This window comes from Ptychodera flava, chromosome 1 (genome assembly GCF_041260155.1).
Source record: "Ptychodera flava strain L36383 chromosome 1, AS_Pfla_20210202, whole genome shotgun sequence".
Lineage (NCBI taxonomy): Eukaryota > Metazoa > Hemichordata > Enteropneusta > Ptychoderidae > Ptychodera > Ptychodera flava.
This window is the reverse complement of record NC_091928.1, coordinates 24,147,319-24,153,778: the sequence shown is the minus strand read 5'-3', so window position 1 is coordinate 24,153,778 and position 6,460 is coordinate 24,147,319.

The following is a 6,460-nucleotide window of genomic DNA, read 5'->3' as shown; positions in this document are numbered from 1 at the left end:
TTTGCGTATGCCCCCGTTCATATGCACGACAGTTTTCTCCGTTTATCTATATCAACGATACTTTGTATCAGCGACAAGGTGTATAATAACATTTACTGGCTAATAAAAGAGGTATAGTTATAAAAGGCATGTTATATCACAGTAATTTGTTTTGTATTTGTTTATTTACGAGTACTCAAAAAAAAAACATGGCGGCGCCCATGAAAGAAGGGTACACTTCCGGTTACTCGCATAGTATATTATGAATAAGCGCATGCGTAGTCAGTAAGCCGCTGGCGCGACTATTAAGTTAGTTCGCGCCTCAACATTAAAAGACTTATCTTTGCTCAATCTTTTCTACAATTCCCTTTCGAAATCAAGAATAATTATTAGGGGTAACAAAGTTTGGTAAGAGAGAAACAAATTACTTAATATTTATCGACAATTGGCCGATATCCTGTGTATACTCTATCTATGGAATAAAATAAAATTTTCGACTTTCACAAAAAACTTTATTACTCTATGAGCTTCAAAATTACTCGCCACAAGTGATAGACCAAAGACGTACTGAAAAAAGTTGGAGAGTCCAACTATCTGTCCCCGTGACGCATTCTACCTTGAGTTATGGCGGGAATGTTGAATGATCTCTCTGCCATGTGCTTTCAGCAATGCTTACCAGTACCACAGCTTGTATCTTTTATCAGTGAATCTTGTTTTGCAAGGCCCGTCTGATGATGAGGACTTGCGCAAGGAACGAACGTCAAGGATGTCAGCCCGGTCATAACACTGCAATTGTTACAAAACTGGAGGTGATTCTATTATATCTTTGCCACTTTGATGTCTGTGTGTCTCCGTAGCCATATTTTAAATTTACTTTCTATCCACGTCATCGGATAAAAATCCAAATTCTTTAAAAAGTTTTTCGTCAGGCAAAAACGATATTCTACTTGATTTGGTTGAGAATTCTTAACAAATACATATTTTTGCTCCCTACATTGCCATAATTGCAACTGGAAAACTTCTTTTTTCTTCTAGTTGTCTGAAATAGACATTTTTATATCGGTACATGTGTTTACATTACAGTGAATTATCTTACCGATAAGTTTTTTGAAATGTGTTTTTCATTAGAACACTGTCGTTATTTTCAATTTTCCATCCTGATTGTGTTTTAAGTATGATTGGAATTATCACAGTAAAGAAATAATGGGAACATCTGATGAGCAGACTGCAGGTGACCTAAGATTAAATGTAAAATCTTTACTGCAAATAAAACCATAAGTGTGTCATAAATAATACAAACAAAAAAATTCATGTTTGTTTATTTTGTTGTATGTAAGCTACGTCTAAGACACACAACAAAAGTACCGTTTCAGTCTCAGCTAAATGTGCAATGAATTAGTCAAATGTTACCTCAGATGCCAGTAGAGAACACCATTTCCACGCCAAAATTTCATTTTTCTCCTTCCGAGAGGTTGGACACCCCCTCTCCCCTACGCTCACTCGCCACTCTGTGGCTTGGCTCCCTCCGAATCGCAGTCCACCCATCTATACTTTCTTCAATTACCTGGCTACTTTTAAATATAAGGACAACACTGCTATTTACAGTCTGCACTTCCGTCAACAACTGACGCATTTTTAACAAATTCACCGACAAACGAAAGAAACCAAGTAAATTCCAAATGAAGTCATTATCCAAATGTTTGACGTCAATTTTTTACATTTTTGTGTTCATCTATCATTTGGCAAACCTCAATGTAAGTGAATTCGAAAACACTCACCCTATGACCAATTCAAGGTAGAATACGCCTCGAGACAGATATCCGAGACTCTCAAGTTAATCCAACGCTCTTCTGGCCTACAACTTGTGAGGGCTTAAGCTCTCGGAGTCACAAAAATCGGTGCCGTCCTAGTTTTTTCGAAAATCCGTGATACTGACGTATCGTCTGCCTGGGGGAATGCGTGCGATGAGGTACTGGACGATCAACAAAGCAGAGGCTCACAAGGAGTTAGACTGGTATGAGGAGGGTTTATTGGCTTGATTTCACCATACAATGACGTGCCCAGCAGGATCGTGTTCTGCTCTTTCTCATAAAATTCTCCCTTAAATGAGCGAAACTACAATCTAATCATATTGATTTACTAAAATGGTCGTCCATTGGGCACAGATTGAAATATATTTCCATACAATGTTAAGGTCTGAAATTTACATCGAGTGATTGGTTTGCACTTAATTAAAGCCGGTTTTGTAACAGTCCTTGATTGTTCCTTAAGATATACTTTCTATTTAAAGCAAGATATCTCCAACAAGATAAATGTTTTGCTGAATCACTGATACTCCTTGAACTTTGTTCATTTTGAAGTCCGTTAAAGTGCAAGGTGATTGACCTATAACAATGACTAATAAGACTCCGTAGTCATTCGATACATAAGAGTAAATAAATATGATATATCGATACATAAGAGTAAATAAGTATGAATATAATAACTACATAATTCTTGCCTCGTACACTTCCCTCCTTTAAAGCAATGCGTCCCGCATTGGGACAAAAATGGAAATTACAGAACAGAAAAGTTATTAGAATCAAAGAAAAGTAGCAACTACCATGGGGAGTATTTTAGTTCCACCCCGCGGGAAAACACTTTTGGGTGCTTACTTATTAAGATTGGAAAATTAAGAAAAATATACATAGCATAGTTTGTAAAAAAGAAAGAGAACAAGAAGGAAAAATATTACAAGACATATCGTTGAATATCAAACACAGGTTACATAGTACTTCGATTAAATACGAATAACATACAAATTCAACTTGCAACTGTGATAAGTGTGACGTCAGCAAACATACTTATGTAACTATACCACCACCCGAACATATATCAATGCATGATTGCTTGAGTTAAGGAGGCGTACCGTACTGCTCAATGGCCACCCTTACAAACTCAGGGGACGAGGATTTACTTGCTTCCTCGATTTTCACTAAGCGCTTTTTTTCCTTTTCTCTTTTCTGGTTCTTTGAGGACCATCCTTGCCGGTCCATTGTACTAACACCCCCTTTTGAGGACTTCGGGGTTTCATGTTCCAAACTTTCATATACAACCACTGCATCTGGGTTTTCATCTATTGGGGCCAAGGGATTCATAGCGCCGAATTTAGTCTCGGTGGATAATCGTCGGCTTAGAGTTGATCCCCGTTTCATGGCCTTTTTAACGGTTCCTGACTCGGAAGGGACTTTCTTATCTATTGCGACGGGGTCCCCTTCAATGGGAGTTATTCCCAATTTTCTTTGTAATTTCAAGATCTCACTGCGCAAATCTATTAATTCAGTGGATATGTTGCGTAACTGGACAACTTCATCCTGGCAATTAATCGACTGAACTTCGGAAAATATGGCGGAATTTTGATATCTGCCAAAAGGCGAATTTTGAGAGTGAAGACGAACATGGATTTGAGTTGGGAATATTGCCGAAATGAGAGAGAGATTTTGGGCGGGAGATAACAATTATTATTAGTTGGAATTCGTCCTATCTCACACTGATGAATAAAGAGAGGGTCCCATTTTACCTTTAAATAACGAGAGAAACATGTCCCCTTTTTCAGAAGTAGGTCTTGTTTCGTAATCTTATTTATTCGTAGCTGACAAGGGGCATGTGTAATATCCTTGACAAACACAAACATGGCTTGATCGGGGGACGTAATTTCAAGAAACAGAGTCGTCTTTCGTGTTCTCCATTGGAGATCAAGGCGATTAACACGTGCATTACAAAAAAGACGAAGAAAAATGTGTCGGAAGTACCTAAACAGTTGATACGCAATCACAAAGACGAGTATAGTGATCACTATGGTCTGTAATGTGTGAGCATCAAAATCAAGAAAGCTCGAGGGTAGTTTAGAGATAGTGGCGTTCGTCGGTGCAACAGTGGACTGCCAATACATCTTATTGACATCCAGATTACCTCTGGCCTTTTTGATAGTACCAGCTAATACCAAAGCTTTGTATAAATTTCTGAATCTGCAGAATAAGTACAATTGACCTGCCAGTGAAAGAACGAATAGAATCACAACACACAAAGTAATAGGAAGTATAGTCGGGTCAATAAAAACGTCGAACCAATCAGAGGAAAGTTCGTATGACATTTCATCGACAGGAGACATAAACGCCTGTTCATGCTCCCGTAAAACAGAAGCCGCCCGCTTAAGATCGACTTTGATAGACTGATCGACCGCCAAAGAACGATTCCATTGTTTATGAAGGACCGCTGTGTCCGGCAATTGTGCTATCCAAGGCTTATCAAAGGTAGAGATAGCAGAGTAGTTAACAACATCATCGAAGAGATAAAAAGTCGAAAGATAAGCCGTATTTGCGGCGTGTACAATGGATAATGAAGTATTTGGTTGACAAGTGGTAATCATAGCGGGAAAAAAAATCAACAGAATGTAATTCACAATCACAGGGAATTCGTACCAAGCAGAAATTGCAACGAGGGATTGATATAACAGTTTGATTACGACAGTGTAAAGCCCAATCTATGGTTGAACCTTGAATCAGCGCTTGTGACTGGGGCAATTGAACAACTTGAGATACCGAGCTGGGATTTAATACGAGATTAGTTGTGCAAAGGTCATTGATTCCTTTGACATTGTTTTGATATAGGTGCCAAATACACTTTTTGTATGTATCTTTGTAGATTTTAAATGGGGTAGGGCATCGTTTAATCCGGTCTCCCTGACAACGAGAATATTGGTCCACATCGAGTTCGAAATACGTGGACAGATCTGTCGCTACGCCAAAGTATGAGGACAGTCCCGTAATTTGTGTATAACCCCTAGGAAAGGAATTATTCTGTTGGTGGATTGGCGAATCAGGGAGCTGCACTGGAAACATGATAACCCTATACAGCTGGTGTATGGTGTTCATATTGGTGAGAGGAATTAACATTTTAACATATAAATTTTTATGAGTGTGATAATGAATGATTTGAGCTTGTTCATAATAGTATTTAGGGTGTTTATGAGCTATACGGAAGTGAGGGTACTGCCTCTTCAATAGCCGGTCGACAGACTGAAGTGTATTCTTAATATCGGCCGAACTAATTAATTCGGGGGGAAGACGATTTTGCACTAAAGATTTTAACGCAGCCAAACGTCCCTCGAGTAAAGCTAAAATCCGTAATAGATATGTAGACCTTTGATTCAATTCAATGTATGTATGCAATACCCCATGTATCATTTGGATTTCTGCGACCAACATTTCTTGAGTGTGGCGACCAGCATTTATAAATTGACTTAGTGATTCTACTGACAACGTAAGAGCCATTATGTCCTGATGAGTATCATTGAAGGAATTCCAAAGATTATCAAGTCGACTATTTGTTAAGTGAACGATAGATGTGAAATCTTTTTCGAAACTCGAAACAAACTTTGTTGTTCGCCGTTGGGATTTTTCAACTTTTTGTATGTGCTGTGCTAGAATGTGAACATCACTGGCAGTAGCAGTACCAAACAAAACCTTTGACAATTTCCCCACAAAGGGCAAAATGGCCTCTCGTCGTTTCCGCGTATCGAAATCATCTTCAAGATCTATCGTTCCTATAACATTGTCAATTTCATGTTGAACCCTCCTGGCATCTCGGAGCAATTGAACGGTTTCGTGTTGATATGATTGCATAGATTTATCATGGACAGAACATGAACGAGTATTATGAGAATGAGTGCAAGGATATGAGTCAGGCATTTGAGTAATCATTTCATCTAAACCATTAAAGGATAGTCGAGGAATAGAGAAGGTAACATGCCACTGAGAGTAGGCTACTTCTACCAGAGCGATTGGTTCGAAAATCACCCCAGAATTCTGTCGAATGACCATATCAGGATTAACTTGTCCATTTACACCAGGTAAACACAAAAGTAGCACCACCGATAGAATTCTAACCAGGGTCCCCTAAATAGAACAGAAGAGAGGAAGATGTGTAGAATGATAGACAGCTCAGAAGGTGGGATCAAGCAACGACGTCGTTTGTTTGTTTGTGGGTGTTTTTTTGTTTTGTTTTTTTTTGTTTTTTTTTTTTTTTTTTGACTCAGGTAATTGTTTGCACAATCAGATTAGCAGGCCGAGTCACGCCATTCATACAATCTCAATCATACATGGGCCCTTCATTCATACCAATCAGCCATTCCGATCATCCACGCGACTACAATGCTGCATAATCATCAGTGCAAAAGAAGTTAAACATTAAAAGCAGCTATAATGGCCTTGCCAGTAATTTTGACAGGATTCCTTTCCAAATGTTTACGCATTGCATCATTCAAATTTTCGGCATCTTCCCATGTATTAGATCTATGCGTATACCCTTTCCATTTAACTAAATATTGTAATCTACCATTTCTATAACGACCCTTCAAAACCCGCTCAACTTCATAATATGGTTCTGAGGATGCGTCACTTTGTGAGTTTCCCTTGGTATCTTGATCAGGGAAAGAAGCATA